Consider the following 19286-nt stretch of genomic DNA (forward strand, 5'->3'; position numbering starts at 1 on the left):
CAGGATTTTCACAACCTATGTCTTAAAATCCTTAATTATAAAATGTAACCCAAATCTCTAAGACTTTAGGTTATACTCCTTCAACTTGTTCTCCTCTGGAAAGCAATAAGAGCTGCTTTCCATATTTGAATGAAGTAGTTTTAATGCTTTCCCTCCGTCTTCTCTTCTCCAGGCCAAGTAATCAAAGAATCACAGGACCTTTTGTCATTGTCTATTTGCCTCAAGACAGGTCTAATGCTTCAGTCATTCGCATGGGTGTTTTCTCTGCCCAATCGGTTAAAATCTCCGGGGATGGAGACTTCAACCTCCTTCTCTGATAATCTATTACAGTATTGGATTACCCTTTTGGTCTGAAAAGTGTTTTTATCTTTTGTCTTAAAACACCTCCTGTTTCTCAAATGGAAGCTTGTTTCCCAGTGCACAAATATTTAACACGTTTCACATGGTAATACTTCATATTATTAAAGTTATGAAGTCACTCTTAATTAAGCATAAAATATATCTTTACATTCGTTGAGGATCAATTATATGTAAGGCACAATATGAGCCAATGTGACCACCCAAGATGTAAATGAGATGCAGATTCTTTCAAGTTGCTTTCATACCAACGAGTAGACAGAAATAGATACACAGCACCAATAAGGTACCCTGAGGTAAGAGGTATAAGGGCTATAGCAGAGCCCTGTGGAAGCTTAGAAGGTACAGCCAAGCAAAAAAGGAAGGAAGAGAGGAAATATAACCAAACTCAAGCCCTTTTTGTTTCTCCTAGAAAAACCATTTTCCTGTTTAATTACTTCTCTGCTATCCTTTCTAAAAACCAGGAACAGGAACTTCCCTGGTGGCACAGTGGTTAAGAATCCGCCTGCCAATGCAGGGGACACAGATCCAATCCCTGGTCCAGGAATATCCCACATGCCACAGAGCAACTAAGCCCATGCACCACAACTACTGAGCCTGTGTGCTGCAACTACTGAAGCTGTGCGCCTAGAGCCCATGCTCTGCAACAAGAGAAGCCACCGCAATGAAGAGTAGCCCCCTCCCCACTCTGGTTGCCATAACTAGAGAAAGCCCACACGCAGCAACGAAGACTCAACACAGCCAAAAAACAAAAACAAAAAAACACAGGAACAAAGCTACCCTCAAAGCTGATTAGACATATTAGATTAATTCACATGGATTAATTCCATTTTTATTGAAGTACAGTGTAATTTACAATGTTGTGTTAGTTTTAAGTGTACAGCAAAGTGATTCAGTTACACATATATATTCTTTCATATTCTTTTTCATTATAGGTTATTACAAGATATTGAAAATAGTTCCCTGTGCTATACAGTAGTTCCTTGTTGTTTATTTTATATAGTAGTGTATATATGTTAATCCCAAACTTCTAACTTATCCGCCCCCCCCCCACTTCTGCTATTCCCTTTGGTAACTGTAAGTTTGTGAGTCTATATCTGTTTTGTAAATGACTTCGTGTCATATTTTAGATTCCACATAAAAGTGATACCATATGATATTTGTCTTTCTCTGTCTGACTTACTATACTTGTTATGATAATCTCTAGGTCCATCCACGGTGCTTGCAAGTGGCATTCTTTTTTATGGCTGAGTAATATTCCATTGTGTATATATACTACATCTTCTTTACCCATTCATCTGTCATTCTGAGGATTACCTGCAGCAATAATTTAATCCTAGACTGCTTTTTCCTCTCATCCAACCAAATTTTCCCCTGATGATCCTTTCCTTCCATCAGCTTGTGTGTGTGTAAGCAAACCAAACTAATTTTTCATTCCCTAGAGTTTTCTCATTTAAATCATCCTATATGTATATATACATATATATGGATATATATATACACACACAGGAATCACTACACAATCATCACCAAAATGATGATTTCCGAATAGGAAGCTATTTTGGGTTATCTCTACAACTCATCTCCCCAAGGATACGGCTCACCTATTAGGTCTAATGATTATGTCCTGACTCCATCACATCTTACAACTCAGAACATGGATCCAAAATGAAGCTGCAGCTCAGCAATATCAGAAGAATATAGAAAATGAAACAGAAAATGTGATGTTCTCATATATTTGGCCTGGAGTAAACGCAGAGAGTTTTGGTCACAAGCTCAACAAAGCAATCCTTGAGCTAAGAAAAGTACAGGAAAGGACACTTTAAAGGGCAAGGAAAATAGCTTACAATTATTCTGTCCTAAAAGAAGTGAAAGGGAGCAATCCAAGTCTACAAAATTGGAGTCAGCAAGAATAGGGTAAGCTGATGTTTGTCTCTTCATCAAATTCTGGAACATGGAACTCAAGCAAACAATAAACATTACATTGATGGTGGAAAACATTAATTAAATGATAGAAAAATAAACTCAACTTTATTCACATGTGGAGTCCATAATTCTGAGAATGGGCAGAGGCGGAATAAACTAGTTTCAAATAGGGTTGCACATTTTGTCAAATGTTATCTCCAAGATGGTTTTAAAAGGAAAATTAGGTGTGTTTGACATTCGTGTCTGCCTTCTGAATTACCTTAGGAGACAGCTATCATACTCATCCCACAAAACGTCCCTGGGAGGCAGCCTTTAGAGACAGACGCTGGTCTCAGTAGACTATGACCTATGTCCGTGACTTTTTTGGATGACATTTTTGCGTCCGAGTGTTGCACTTGCTTTCAATGAGACCACAAAGAAAAACCTACAAATACTAAAGAACTATATTGCTGATGCTCACATACAATGAAATGTTTAACTGTATCCAAGCAGAGCCCTGAATGGCTTGCAGATGTGTTTTAGGATAAACATTTCAGAAGGAAATAAGAATGAGGTCAATGATAACGAACAAAATGGAAAGGGCACTGGAATGGAAAACGGCAACCATACGGATATAAACAGCCAGGAGACGAATCAACGAAGCTCAACATTGTGTAGAGCGATGAAAATAGAGAACACAGAGATAAAAATGTTTGGGTGAGGTGTGGCATAGGATTTGTGCATCACTGAATGGAGGTGTGTAAGCCACCTCCTTCCGTAGCACAGAGCAAGAAAGGAAGGTGGGAAAGGCATTCACAGAAATAAACAGTGATGGAAAAAAGAACAGCAAGCAAGTTACTCTGTGATCTGAAAAAGGACTTAAATTTTTATTAAAAATATTACATAAAATTTAAAATAGAGGAATATGAATTTCTAGCAGAAATATTTTAAAATAGCATTTTCTGATTATAGATGGTTTATGCATGCATTTTAGAAAACTTGGAAGATGAAGAAAATAAACATCCTAATCTCATGACCCAGAGATTCTCTCTACCCATCCCCCACCCCACACACACACTCATAAAACTGAGATCTAATGTGTATATAATTTCAGATTTTTTTTTTTACTTTAAAATCATATCATGAGCATTTCCCATGTCATTAAATGTTATTTGAACATATAATAAATTGGCGGTACCAAGATGTAATTAATGGACAATGAACCTAGATTCTTGCATCTTCCCATACTTAGAAAAGCACTAAAACCATTAACTAAGACATCTGTTCCTTGCAAATAGCAATAACCTTCTACCAAGATAAGCACTTGATTGTACGTACCTCTTTGCCAAAATCACATACGTACTGGCCTCCCCCTTACCTCTTCGGAACCGTTCTCAGAGCTCTGAGAGACTGTCTCCCAGGTGATAATCCTCAGATTGGCTCACATAAAATTCTCCATTTCTTTTTCAGATGGACTACTGACTAATTTTTTCCACTGAGAATACTATATTTTTTTTCCTATATGAACATACCTATGATAAAGTAGGCACACTAAGAGACTATCTGAATTGCCAGCCTCACTACTCTTGCACTTTGGGGCCATTACTAAGTAAAATAAGGGTTACTTCGAACACAAACACCGCAACACCTCTACAGTTGATCTGATAACCAAGAGGGTTACTAAGTATCTAAAGAGCAGGATAAGCTGGACAAAAGGATGATTCACACCCCGGGCAGCAAGAGGTGGGAGCAGGCGAGATTTCATCGTGCTTCTCAGAACAGCATGCAGTTTAAAACTTATGAATTGTTTGTTTCTGGAATCTTCCAGTTAATGTTTTCACACTGTGGCTGACTGCAGGTGACTGAAACTGCAGAGAGCAAAGCCGCAGATAAGGGGGAACTACTGTACTTCATCCGGGGCCGAGATCAGTGAGCCAACATGAATGTTCAAACACATGATGAGCGTTCATGATGAGCGTTCAAAGACACGTGAAGGCTCAATGTGAAAGTTCCAAAGCAGGCCCCAAAACCAGAAACTTAAAATTAACACCAAGGAGATGCCAAAAAGGCCAAGATACAATGGTAAAGAATTTGAACGATACAATATGTTCCCCTTATGTCGGTGCCACAGTAAAAAGCAACTAAAACGGGGCAGGCAGGGGGTGGGCAGAGGCGGCAGCTCTGTAAATTGGGAGATTGGAATTGACATATACACACTACTATATATAAAACAGAAAAGTAATAAGAACCTACTGTATAGAACAGGGAACTCTACTCAATACTCTGTAATGACCTATATGGGAAAGGAACTTAAACAAGCGTGGATATACGTATTTGTATAACTGATTCACTTTGCTGTACAGCAGAAACTAACACAACATTGTAAATCAACTACACTCCAATAAAAATTAATTAAAAAAAAAGAAAATCACAAAGAAAACAGCAACTAAAGACATACTCCATGGAAGAAGGCAAAGATGAAACATTAAAAACTTAAAACACCTGCTTGCAAGGATCAATTACACAAGAATTAAAGTTGTTGCAAAAATAATAAGCTTTTCATCAAGGGCAATGTTATGCAAGCACTTCAAAACCTTACCACGTTCCCTTTATTATGACTGGTCATTTAAACTTGCACAGTAAACTTAGATCGTAACGGCCATTCTTATAGCAATGGTTGTATAGCTCAGACTAGCCTCTAATGGGATGTGATTAGTTTTAGTATCTCTCGGGATTTTCATAAAAACAGGAGTTTACTCAATCCCAATGTCAACAGGTAAGTGCCCCTTTTTGGTCATATACCACCTATCTGTGAAATTTTGGTTCGCCAATAATCATCTTGCGCACATTCAAGATTTCTTCTAACCCCCTTATAATTTTCAACTGCCTGTGAAATTATTTCTTGTTTGAGTCTTAGCAATTTTGCTTCCTTTAAAAGTAACTGGGACTTCCCTGGTGGTGCAGTGGTTAAGAATCTGCCTGCCAATGCAGGGGACACGGGTTCGAGCCCTGGTCCGGGAAGATGCCACATGCCACGGAGCAACTAAGCCCATGTGCCACAACTACTGAGCCCACGTGCTACAACTACTGAAGCCCTGCACCTAGAGCCCGTGCTCCACAAGAGGAGCCCTGCAATAAGAAGCCCACGCACCGCAATGAAGAGTAGCCTCCGCTCTCCACAGCTAGAGAAAGCCCATGTGCAGCAGTGAAGACCCAACACAGCCAAATAAATAAATAAATAAATAAATGAATAAATAAAAATTAACTGTATATGGTACATGTAATAATAGAATATCTGGGGGAGGGTGGGGGGGACTCGAGGGGGGGGAGTCAAGGAAGGGAGGGAATACGGGGATATGTGTGTAAAAACAGATGATTGAACCTGGTGTACACCCCCCAAAAAAAATTTTAAAAAAATAAAAAAAAAATAATAGAATATCTGTACGTCATATAAAAATAAACTTTTCTTCCATAGATAAGAAAAAGTAGTTTATTCGAAAAAAGCAATAATGCAATGATATCTCATCTCAAAACGCCCCTCCAGCTGAGCACCTCATGCTAAGCTTGTCTGAGGTCACTGCCTCCGTCCCTTACCCACACACTCACCCCCACGCCTAATCCAACCTCTGTAGCAGCATCTCATAAAGACTGTTCTTGCCAAAATTATCAGTGACCATAATGGTCATCTTTACGTTCTCATCTTATTTGATCTCTTAGCAGCTTTTAATACAGGCAATCTCTCTCTCTCTGCTTCTCCATTTCACTCTTCTGGTTCCAGCAACATCAACAGTTGCTCGACCCGTCCTCCTCTGCTCAACTTCTAAGTCTTGGACTACCCGCAGAGTCTACTTCTCTATTTACACACTCTTCTTAGATAATCTCACCACGATCATGGCTTGAATATCATCAATATGCCAAAGACTGTCTAATCTAGTCAATAGATCAGCCTCTTTGTAGATACCCAAACTCATGCACCCAATTGCATAACTTCACGACTCGCCTAATGGGCATCTCAACCTTAACATGGTCATAAGGGAACTCTGGGTCCCTGCCCTAAACTTTCATCCTCTATATTCCTAATCCCATGACATGGTACCACCACTCAATCCCAAAATCTGGGGATTATCCTTACTTCCATTGTGCTCTCACTCCCTATATCCATTCCATTCTTGCCCTGTCAATTCAGTCTCCTTTTAAATATATCCTGAATATGTGAATATTATTTCCAGCTCCACCAACAGCTTGGTTTAATCGCTATCTGTTGGATGGGGCTGTTACAACAGCTTACAAATTTGTGTCCCTCTTCTTCTACTCATGTTTTTCTCTGAATCATTCTCCACACAACAGCCAAGTAATATTAATAGGTTACAAAAATTACTTGGAAATTCTCTAACACTTTCCAGCATACAAAGAATCCAGGTTCCTTACCATGGCTTACAGAGACGTGATCTGGTCCTAAACTCCCTCTTAGACCACATTTCACATCAACTTCCCTTTGCCTATTAAACTCCAGGTACATTTTGTTTCTCCAACAGAAAACTCATTGCTACCTTATGGCTTTGTCCTTTTTACACCTTCCACCTGGAATGTTCTTTCCTCCCTTTTCCCATGGTTAGCTGCCCCTTCTCATTCAGATCTCAGGAAACCCTTCTCATTCCAATTCATGTAGTCAGCCAGTCATTCACATTGCTCTGCTTTCATTCTCTCACTACCATTTGTTACTAGCTGATGTTTTTCTTGTTTATTTGGGGTTTTGGTGTTTGTCAGCCTCCATCAAAGCGTAGGCTCCAAGAGAGCAGGTACCACACCCATATTGTTCACTGCTCTGTACCTAGCATGTAACAGAGCTCAGCACACATGTTCAAAAGGTGTTTGTTGAAAGAATGAAGAGCAGCCCTCAAAAGCATCTGCTGCGTTGAGATAGAATGTAAGGAGAGTACAGTGTTAAAGCCACTAGCCCAGCCCATTAATTCTCAGTGTCTTTACAAGGTTTTTGCCCCAATCTGGCCACACTTGGCAGTATAGCATTTGGATGAGGACGAGGGGGATAGAGGTGGGTGAAGAGAAAGAAGACTGGAGTACAAGCTACACAGGCATCAATAAATTAGGCTACATGTGGTAGGTGAAATAATACCCGTCCCCCAAGATATCTCCAACCTAATCCTCAGAAACTGAATATGTTACATTGCATAGCAGAGGTGAATTAAGGTTGCAGGTGGAATTATGTTTATCGGCTGACCTTGAGATGGGGAGATTATCCTGGATTATTCAGATGGACTCGATGTAACCACAAAGGTCCTTGTAAGTGAAAGAGAGGGGTGGGGGAATCAGTGTCAGGGTGATGTGGTGTGAGAAGGACTTGACAGGCCATTGCTGGCTTTGAAGATGGAAGAGGGCCATGAACCAGGGAATTGCAGACAACCTCTAAAAACTGGGAAAAGGCAAGAACAGAAATTTTCCTCTTAGAGACTCTAGAAGGAACAAGGCCTTGCCAACACCATGATTACAGCCCAGTGAGGACCATTTTGGAATTGTGACCTCCAGAACACTAAGATAAAATGTGTGTTGTTTTAAGGCACGATGTTTGTGGTAATTTGTTACAGCAGCAGTAGGAAACTAATACACCATGTGTCCAAAAATTATGGTCTAGAAAGAATCCTGGGGCAAGAGCTCCCGCAAATCCCCTTTCTGGCGCCTGCAGGTACCTGCTGGACGAGGGCAGGCAGCTCAGACACCCCTGTTCCTCTGGCTATGAAGGCAGTGGTCAGAAAACCTCCTGCAAGTCCGCTGCCTGCTGTTTTCCTTCTCTGTTATTACTTCTCTTTCTCGCTCCCCTACAATGCACAAAAAATACGCCTCCCAGATACTTACACATCTGCCAAAAAGAAGAAAAAGGATTCAATTTTTTAAAGTCCTCCCCTACCCTAAAACCTTCGTAATAAAAGCCATTTGCTAACAAACTAAAGAGCGAGGATAAATTTGATACACAATACTGCTCTCATTCAATTACTACACTGAGGATGAAATTCAATGCTTGGATGCACACTACACTGAAATTCAGCTCTAATCTTTTTCGAATCATGAATAGACATTTTAGTGTATATTACACAGCAAAGCAATAGCAAACACTCTAGTAAAAATAAAAATGCTCCTCAATTATTTTTCACTTATCCCTTATGAATTTTATTGCCTAAAAAATGAAAGCAGAGCTTGCTGTGGTAGGGCAGTCATGTCATTAGTGTGTAGCTTGTAATAAATATGAATCTATTCCCCTACAGAAATGGGAAACAAATGCTTGTGCTTTTTTAGCCTTCCTGCAACTGGAATGGCTGAAGTGAAAGCATTTCCTAGTGTCAGTGCATGTTAATTTAGTAACATTAAAACATTTTAATGTTAACTATGTTCAAATTTTAATGTTAAGAAAAGTTACCAAATAATTAATGAATGACAGGTTCATGTAATTTGTCATGATAACCGGTATTCAAGCCCAACAATCTTGTTTAAAGGACACTTTCTCACCAGAATTATTTAAAATTCTTTTAAAATAGTCTTGTAAACCATATTCAAATGTGTTCAGTATTTGAAATTGATTGGGACTTACCAGGATACATAAAAAGAAAAATAAAAGAGAATGCTCAGTTTTAAATACTTTATGGAAATATTAGATATCTATTAAGTGGAAGCTCTATTTGTAAGCAAGAAAGTTTAGTGTGACTATAAACATTTTACTATGATTTACTACTGAAATATTTTACTATGAGTTACTATGATTTACTACTGAGACTTTCTTATAAAAATGTTAAATTAAAAACAAAATATTAATTTTAAAAAGCAGCTCATTAAAGCCAGTTGATTACTGAGAAAAAAATGTGAGCAATGAGGAGTTCATGGTTTTCAGCACATAAGATAATATTCTAAGAAGAAAAGAGTATATAGACCTGTTTACAAGGACAAGCATGCTATCTTTATCTGTGTCATATCAGTTACCAGAGGCAGAATTCAAAGTAAAATTGGTAAGAAGGTGACATACAAATGATTTTCATTAGCGAATGTTAATGTGAACTACATTCATATGTGAAATATATTGAATTTCCAGTAAAATTCTTCTCAGATACAGATTGTTGTCATCACAGCATCTTAATGAAATTTAAAGAGAGCACTTCCAGAAAGCTGACTCCGTGTGGAGTTTAGCAAGTAGTGAGGTCAAGAGTAAGAGGGGATTCCCATGTGATAGATAACACTTCCTAATGAGAGGAAGCTGGCCAGCCCTCCCCTGGTCCTTGTAAAAAACTTGCACAATATCTTCCTCACACTGCTCTCCTGAATTAAAGCAGATTACCATTAGGCAGAATGAAAAACTAATCAAATAACAGCTAATATTCTCAGTGTGTCTAATTTAGTACAGCCATATAACCCGAATGTTTTTTAATCACTAATCTTCTCCATATGTTTCACTATGACCCACAAACTCAAGTGGAAACTCTTTACAGGAACAGGAATATCACAAGTGATATTTTTTCTTTGGCAATTTAGAATATTACATGAAAGTAACTTTATCCATACACTTAGGCTGAGTTTTCTTAACTGCAGTTTGAAAACTATCTGGCTTCTTTCTACTTCCTGACTCCCACTCCAGGTATTAAATATCATCTGTTATGCAATTGATGTTTAACTTTGACTATTAACTCTTTGCATAGACTTGATCTTAACCACCATGGTTATTTCACCTTGACTTTAAATGGGTGTAACAAAATTTTCTAAGTGTAGACCGAAAGTAAAGGTAGGATTATTATCATTGATTTCCCCAATCAAAGGTAATTTTGTTCTTATCCCTTCATTTCTAGTTTATTCCTTTCAGATACAGATGTTTTAGATTTTCATCAAAATCAGAAATATTCAAAGTACAGACTAGAACAAACATATATGCAGAATTCATGACAAAATTATTTTATAATCTATATAAATTTTGATATACTTTATAAAGTCCATAACAGATACATGTATCTGAGAAAAATAAAATACTTCTGAGTTGGTTTACCTAAGCCAATAATAAGCCAGCTTTATATTTTTTCATTTCTAATTTTGTAACCTTATAAAAATTGCACTGCAAATTAGTTTTACTTTATCAGAATAATTGAATTGTTCCTCGTTGGACCCACTGACTTGAAGTTACTTAATAAGTGGCCTAAAATTCATGATTCCTGTTCTTAATTCTGGCTGGTCCAACTACCTTCAAATGACCTTGTGTATTTCAGTCTATAAATGAGCTAGCCATACTCAAATTACTTCTCTACTGTAGAAAATGTATCATGGTAACAAACGGCGTACTTGCATATAAAAGAAATACATAGTACTCTTCAATTCCTCAATTTTTTGTTCAATCATTCATTTATTGTGCCAACATTTACCAAACATCCTTGTGCCCACGCATGTGCTGGATACCAGCCATAGAAGAGATGAACAAGGCACTAGCCTCAAGATGCTTATTGTCTATTAGGAAATTTAAGTGCAAAAATTCAGTAGAACAGAATAATAAATGTAACTAGTGCTACACAGGCTGTCAAGAATGCATAGCAGAGCTGGGACAGGGAAGGTGGGAAGGAGTCGCGGGAGGAAGGGTATATGGAGATATATGTATAAATACAGCTGATTCACTTTGTTGTACAACAAAAACTGGCACAACAGTTTAAAGCAATTATGTTCCAATCAAGAGCTTAAAAAAAAAAGAATGCATAGCAGTTTAAATATATGCAGTTTACTGTATGTCAATTATATCTCAATTAAAAATTCTTTTAAAAAAAAGAATGCATAGTAGTATAAAAGGGTGACAGGTGCGGGGGCAGTCAGTCAAAGAAGGCTTCTGAGAGACAGAAGCTGCAAACCCGAAGACAAGCAGAATTAGTTACTGAAGAGCAGGGGAAGGGCATTCTAGACAGCAAGATCAGTACATGCAAAGACTCAGAGGCACTGGAATGCATGGTCTGTTCCAGGGACTGCAGTCAGATGAGCACGGCTGCAGCAAGGTTGCAGGGATGATTCAGAAAACTTTGTCTGATAAAACCAAGAATTTGAGCTGCAGATGATGAACAGCGACTGAAGGACCTGAAGCAGGGCGCACTGGGCTGGGGGAGTGCCCTGGAAAGAGGGCTGCCTAGATGGAAGGGAGTGCGGATTCCTGCACAGGGGGCATGTGGAGGGGAAGATAGTGAAGGTATTGCTCAAGGGCCTCTAGGACAATATTGCTGATATGGAGATAATGGGTCAGAGTGAGAAGATTAGCCAGGATTGTAGAAAGGAAAGCCTGGAACATGGGTCAGACTGAAGTGACAGAAGGCTGGTGTCCTGGAGAGTTCCAAGAAGTGGAATGGGAAATAAAGCACGGAATGATGGGTCATGAGGTTCTGAAGCACAGAACCCACAAGCTCCCAATGGGGTGGTGGGACAGGCACTGCTCTGTGGGGTGGTGGAGACACACTAGGCACTGCAGGTCCTGAATGAAGGCAATGGCAGTGGGATGGACAGGACGGGGCATGAGAGACACTTAAAGGTACTGATTGGATGTGGGAGGTGAGAGAGATGAAAGAGTAGAAGGTGGACTCTAAGGTTTATGGCTTGGGTGTCTCAGTGGTTAGGAGAGCTGTTAATCAAGACAAGGGACCGTAGAGAATGGGGGGGGGTGGTTAAGATGGGAGATGATGAGTTATGATTTTCATATGTTGGTTTGAGTCCCCTGTGAAGCATCTTGAAAGACATATCAAGTAAGTGGTTGGAAATACAAATCTGTTAACTGGGATGAAGTTCTAGGTTAAGAATACAGATTTGGAAACCATCAGAATACAGATGGTAAATAAAGTCAAGGGTCTGGGCGAGAATTTGAAATGAGAATAGAAGATGGTTGGGGGCAGAATTCTAGCAGGGGAACATTCACGGGATAGGAAGATGAGGAACTCACAAAGATTGAAAAGAAATAAAGAAAGAACAAGAAAAAATAAGAGATGTCAAGGAAGCCATGGGAAAAGTGAAAGTCAACTGCAAAGGAGCAATCAGTATTTTTTAAAGCGTCCGATAGCTTTGGTACCCAGATGATCTGGTCAACTAGGTGAGAATAATTTTAGCAGAGCATGAAAATCAGATTATACTGGGGTGAGGTACAGAGGAGTGGAGCCTGTGACAGAAGATGGGCAGTATGGACCACTCTTGCAAGATGATTGGCTGTGAAGTAGAAAAGAGAGACCACAGTCCTGTAAAACCTAATTCAGAGGCCTGATGCCACAGAGGTAGCATGCGCTGAACGGGGTTAAGTCCCCCTCTTCTGACTCCTGCCTTCCAAGGAATTTGTCACAGATGTCACCAGAAAGCTGTTGCTAAACCTATGTCCCTAATGCACAAGCATGTCTAATGAAACCCAAGCATTCCTGCAGAAACTCAAACAATCCCCATTCATGCGTGGCCAAATTAAACCAAAAAGGATCATCTTGATAATATAAATGCAATGGGAATTATATTTCATGAAAATATCATTCTTACTGTACAGATATATATTGAAGTTTGAACCTTAGCCAAAACTCCTACATGGATTACAACATGGTAGTCTGGCTGCAGGGTGTAGGAGGATGTGTAGAGATGGGGCAAGAAGGAGAAAAGCTTACAGGCAGCACCCGTCCCAGGAAACAAGGCACCTTCAACTGGCACACCTGAGTTAAAGCATTCTGTTAGAAAGGTCATTCAGTCATTTCAGACAAAGAAATAAAAGACTCCTTGGCTTCAGAATTCTAAGAATGAACTACTAAGAATTCATGCAAGGAATCTAAAAACCAAAGGCTACAAGAGAAACCAGGATTGTAAATTTTCCACATCTATCTGCCGTTGATCACCTTGACATGGAAGACTGAGATACCTCCCAAAAAAGTGTTTCCGAATTATATACATAGCATATACATAAAGGATTAAATACCTAGCTCAAATATGAAAACAAAAATGAACTGCATGTGCATTTTCAAAAAGTTGGTTATTAATCCCAATTATTACTATATTACAGCTTTCATCATCTAAGGCGCCAACATTCTTTCAACTTACTAGCAATAATATGCTTTAAAATAATATGCTTAACAATAGCAATCCTACTAGAAGTGTAAAGCAAGTATCACCACTTTCTCAAAGCTAACCTAATCCTGAGACAGGTGCTAGTGATTCTGTGAACTGTGGTCCTCACTTAGGGTACAGTGACAGGTAGTGCCAGTGTGCAAATCAGTCCAAATCAGTCATCCTGAATACAAGAACAGGGTAATTTTTCATCAAATCTAATTGGCACAGGTAATAGACCTAAATTATTCTTTAAATCTGAGTGAGGTGTTTTCAGTTTAACTCAGCATTTTACAGATTTGTATGCTTCTATTTGCTTTAGACAATCAAAGTGAGATCTCTTTAAATGCTTAGCATTTCAGGTGTTTTTATCTGCTCCACAGCAATTTTTGAAGAGGATGATAAATTGCTATCAGAGCTGATGCCTTGCTAAAGACATAACTTAGCTTTGATGGGGAGTTAATCTTCCATCTTAACATAAAATGGGAAGTTAAAATATACTCAATTTAGCATATCTTTGAAGACATAAAGTCTACAATTCAAGGAATTGCTGTCAATAAATGGCAGATAAAATCAAATTTTTGCAGAAGATATTTTTCTCTGCAATATCTACTGTGTCCCAAATTTTATTTAAAATAGCCTGATATAAACCCATTTAAATGAGCCTATTGAACTCCATGTTAAGATGATTATCTAACCATAAATATGTCCATGTATCAGCAATTGATACTCAATCAGATATAAAGCAACCATACATCAACTTAGTACCAAATTTGAGAGAATCTAGTAAACAGAAAACATCCACCCATCAATGGGAAGAGATCTCAAGTTTCAGTTAATATAGGGAAGTATGCAAATTAGATACAAAACAGTACTATTTCTTATGAAACTATCGAGGAAGTGAGTGAGTAGCATAGATATATATATATACTACCAACTGTAAAATAGCCAGTTGGAAGTTGCTGTATAACAAAGGGAGTTCATTCAACTCGAGGATGGATGATGCCTTAGAGGACAGGGACGGGGAGGGTGGGGGGGAGTCGAGGGAGGGAGGGAATACAGGGATATGTGTATAAATACAGATGATTGAACCTGGTGTACCTCAAAAAAAATAATAAATAAATAAATAAAATGAAAAAAAAAGAAAATTCAAAACAGATCAAAAAATCAGCCAGCATTTTGCTCACTTTGATTCAATGTTGTTCCAACAACAGGTATTGACTGAATACCCACCAGATTCTGCACGCCTTTCATTTGATGTAATGACTTAGGGATTTAGTTTGGGTCTATAACAAAAATCGATGTACGCTGTACATTTGCAGAGGTAGAAAACATTCTCCTCTAGCATTTTAACCTATGATTGAAGTGCGTCATCTAAGAATTTCATTCCAAAAGGAATAATTCTGGTTCCTTAAGCTAAGGAATGGTATCTTTCAGACATCCCTGATTCTTCTTTAACTGATAATTGACAAATGCCAGTAATCTATTTGTTTTAATCTTGAAGAGGAGGAACAGAAATAATCTTTCATTGAATTTTTCATTAAACTGTAATTTTTAAGTATTTTCATTGTATTAAGGGGGGTAAAAATTAAATTTCATTTGATTATTATAATATTTCACATACTTGCAGTCAAGATAAAACACAAATACTGGTAAACCGAAGACAATATCTATTTTAGCATCAGTGGAGATGCTTTCTGTTCAGGAAAGAAACATTTTTTCCTCAGCATTTACCTAGAGCAAGATATAAATTAATAACAATGGTAACAATATTACTAGTGACCATCTGCTAATATTTATTGGATGCTTATTATATGACATCATTGATACATTCTAAGCATATTACATGTATTAACTCATTTAATACTATAACAACTTTATGAAGTAACTACTAATATTTCCTGCATTTTATATATGAAAAACAGAAGCACTCTAAAGGTCACAGGTCGTGAGTAATGAAGCAAGATTCAGACCCAGCAATCTGACACTAGAGTCCACATTTTTAGTAGCGGGTTTCCTAATCTGCCAGTCATGACCCATTAGTGGATTGTGACATCAATAACGGGTTGCAACTATGTTTTTTTTAATAAGACAGAAGAAAACAAAAAAATAGATTGTGATGCCAGGGTCAGCTTCATGGGCATGTTACCTACATGGTCTCATAGGGTCCCATTCTATGAAAAGCCCCCAACCTGGCTTAATGGTATGCTGCCACCATCTTGAAATTCTTAATAATTTTATCTTTGAACTTGTGCTTCATAAGTGAAGTCCAATGAGACAATGGAGCATGTTCATGAGGGGAGGATATACACCCAATACGTGTGCCCATGGTTCCTTCCCTTAGGGTTTGTGATGCCCGGTGAGGACAGAACTCAGGTGGACCCATGATGCATGGGTGATTGTCAAGACTCAGATGAGTACAGGATAAGCATGTTATGTCTCTGTCTGAGAAAGACATGGTAGGGCCACACTTTCCAGTAAAACCAGAACTTGCTTCCAAGGAAGAAAGAAGGCAATGGCATTCTAAGAAATAAGAAAGACCAAGGAGAACCCTAGCCTACTCTTTCTTATTCATGTTACTTCCCTGTAGTAGTCAGCTGCTTCTGCTGAAAAAGATGATATAGAAGGAAAAAGAAACATAAGGCAACCCATGGTCCCTTTTCTTTTCAGGCCTTCCTTACTCATCAGTACACCTAAGGTAGAGAGCACTGGTAGAATGTGCACATTAAAAGTGAAATAAATAGCTGAGTTAGTTTTATATAGCATTTCCACTATTATCATAAAAACAAAATGTACATGCAAATATGAGCTAAGAAATACAAATCGTATAAAAAAATAAAAATAAAATGAAGGTGTTGAAATAAAAAAAAAAAAAAGAAATACAAATCGTGCAATTTTGGTGATTCCATACATGAGTTAAGTGGTCTTCTACTGTAACGTTCTGGCATTGCATGTTATAAAGACAAATGGTACAATTCATCTTAATAATTTAAGCTTCTAATTCAATTTCTCTTTACTTAGAATGACAATGAAAGCAAAATAAACAAAACACCATGACAAATTGAGAAAGAAAGAGACCATGAAAGAAAGGAAAAAGCATATATTTAAGTACCTTTAACAGCACTTTTTGACCTGCATTTTGAGCAAGAGGTCCCACGTCTTCATTTTGCACAAGACCCTGCAAATTATATAGTCAGCCCTGTGTAGTACATACAATCAGGGTAACTAATGTTTCACAAAACTTTTATTTCCTGAAACAAATATACATGAGCAAATGTCCTATATCATGATATAAATTTTTTTGTATGATGAGTCACAGAGAGTTTAAAAAATCACTTCACTACACTGGAGAAAATAAAAAGCATAAAAACCCTCTCTTCTTGCCACCCCGGAAGACAACCCACTTAACGAGGGCAACACAGTTACCTGAACTCCGGCTCCCGGTTACGTTCTATTTCAAGTCTAAACGCCTCTGTTCAGTTCCTAAAGACCATCATACTTTGGACTGACTTTCCAACACGCCCCACAGCTCTGCAACTAGACCCCTCACCCCCAGGGGAACGTGATGGCTCTCGCGTCCCTGTCCTCCTCACCTCCTGGCCTCTACTCAAGCAATCTCCTCCCAGCCACAGCGCCTGTCCATCCTTCCCTTCAAGACACAACTCAGGGGTCCCTTCCCCCAGTGTCTCTCATGTCTCTGAAATTTTTATCCTTACTCTCTGTACCTTAATGGTACCACATTATAGACAATTTAGATATTGCCACAGAAAGGATGTTAAGACTGCTTCACACTCCTTTCTCCCAAAGCCCATGACATACAACCTGGCTGGGCCACCCGCAGCACTCACTGTGGAGCTGGGAGAGGGAGCAGGCACCTAGTTTTTCTTTTGAACGCCTACTGTGTATGCTAAGTGCAATCCTCACGATTGCCCTGTGATGTAGGTGTTTGTATCCTACTTTATAAAGAATCTGAGGTTTCAATAACTTGCCCAAGGCTGCAAAGAGCCAGGACCAAGGCCTAAGCTCCTCCCAAGCTTCTGCCTTTTGAATGATACCTTGGAAGAAGCATCACCAATATTAACGTACTGAACTACTTGCTAATTAGATGAAACCTGAGCACATGCTTTAGGAGTCACAGGGGAGAGCTGTTGTACTTTTGAATGTTCAGGCTGCCTTCTAAGTTATGGATGAGAAGAACCAAATTCAAAAATGGAAAATGGAAATAGCAGGTCTGAGTGGAGGGGCGTGTGAAGGAGGGTGAGTAGTTTTGAGATTATTTTTGGGAAACAAGTGAGAAAAAGGGAGACAGTACCCTTTAAAATAAATCAAAATTGTAGGACAGTGTGAGAAATTAAACTCTGTAGGAAAAACGGCGAACTGTCCATTTTAAAAATGGACAGCTCGGGCTCAGAGCACAAGGCATGAGCTTGAGCCTGGTGTGTGCCTTGGCGAGAGCAGGAGAAAGAAAAAAGTTCATGCATATTTTGTTTAATGAATGGAAAGTGAAGGACTCTATCTGTGAGCTTTTCTTAAAAAATTTTAACCTCCTATTGAATCTTCTAACCATCTTTCAGGATAATTCTTCCAGATGAAGTAAAACGATATTTTTTCCTAACTTAGGGTTTAACTGTTAGAATCCTTCCACACTAGGCATAATTGCCAAAATAACCACAGGTTTAATACCTGATTATATCAGAAATCCTGATGGAAATAAAAATGTTAATGTAGGATATGAATGTAACAGGCATTAATACGCACTATGAGAACATCCATAATAATTTCATTCTTAGCTCAAAAGTGAAAATCAAGAGATTTAATTTCAGGGTTAAGGAAATTCTGAAAAACCATCTGTTTTCCTTAGATGTTCCTAAAGCTTCTATATGTTCTTTTTCATTGAAAGAAGAGCTAAAAATAAAGAAAGAATAATGCACTGAGCTACAGGTATAATAATAGTACATCCATAGGCAATGGAATAAACTAGAACACAAAATAAAAACAATCAAAACATCAAATAACCGTTTAAACAGTGAAGTCACTGTTTCATCATAAAGTTATTTTTATTTCCAATCATATTTGCTTATTAGAATATCTTTTTTGTGGGAGGCAAAAGCTGAACTTCCATGAAAAAAAGGACTGATTACTATGTATATTTTCATTTGGGGATGTGTGGATTAAAAAAGTCTATGGCCAAATGAATTGAGCACACATTAATGAATTCCACACCTGGTTATAAATGGAATCCGGCAATCCTCTATAGAAAACTTTCGGGAAAAGCTTTTAAGCAAGGAGGGCGCTCATAATATCATTGCAACTGTGTCTAAGTGAAATGACTTCTTTATGAATGCTATTCTAAGAGTATTCACACAGTCCAACCTTACATTTAAATGTGTTACACGTTGTTCTTAAATATGCTTTAAGCTGCACATTTTTAAACTAGATGATAAAACCATATGCATTGGTCTTAAGTGGTCACAATGGAAACAGACAAGGTTGATATTTCTGCACATGTGTGAGCTGGGCTAACTCCATCCCAACCCAGACAGCTCTGCACTGTTCCCGTTAACTTAGCCACCGCAAAACTACCTTTTGTGTATCAAGCAACCCCTCTCACTCTCTCAATCCCTCTATTTTACAAAATTCATGTCATCTGCAACAATTTTACCTTAACTTTGGAAAGGCCGTTGAATTGTCAGAGATGGTACACACTGGCAAACTAACAACTAAAGAAATAAATGCATAAAGAAAGAAATTTTTACATTAAATAAACAATCCCTGTAAATGTATTGCACATCTGACACACTTCCTTGAATTGATTAGCTTGCAAAAAAGAAGCTATAAATGACATTGTGTAGGGATCGTGCCAACCAGGCTTTTTATAAATTATCCTGTGTCTGGGGATTTGCAGCCAATAGCCGCCATGCTTGCCTATGTAGCCACCAAAC

At 38.3% G+C, this 19286-nt stretch overlaps 1 protein-coding gene across 1 annotated transcript in view; it reads right to left on the reverse strand.

The window, feature by feature from the left end:
* The window catches only part of DCDC2 (doublecortin domain containing 2), a 150634-nt gene that overhangs the window by 21343 nt on the left and 110005 nt on the right, over positions 1-19286 (reverse strand). The window lies entirely within an intron of this gene.

This window comes from Hippopotamus amphibius, chromosome 11, assembly GCF_030028045.1.
Source record: "Hippopotamus amphibius kiboko isolate mHipAmp2 chromosome 11, mHipAmp2.hap2, whole genome shotgun sequence".
NCBI lineage: Eukaryota > Metazoa > Chordata > Mammalia > Artiodactyla > Hippopotamidae > Hippopotamus > Hippopotamus amphibius.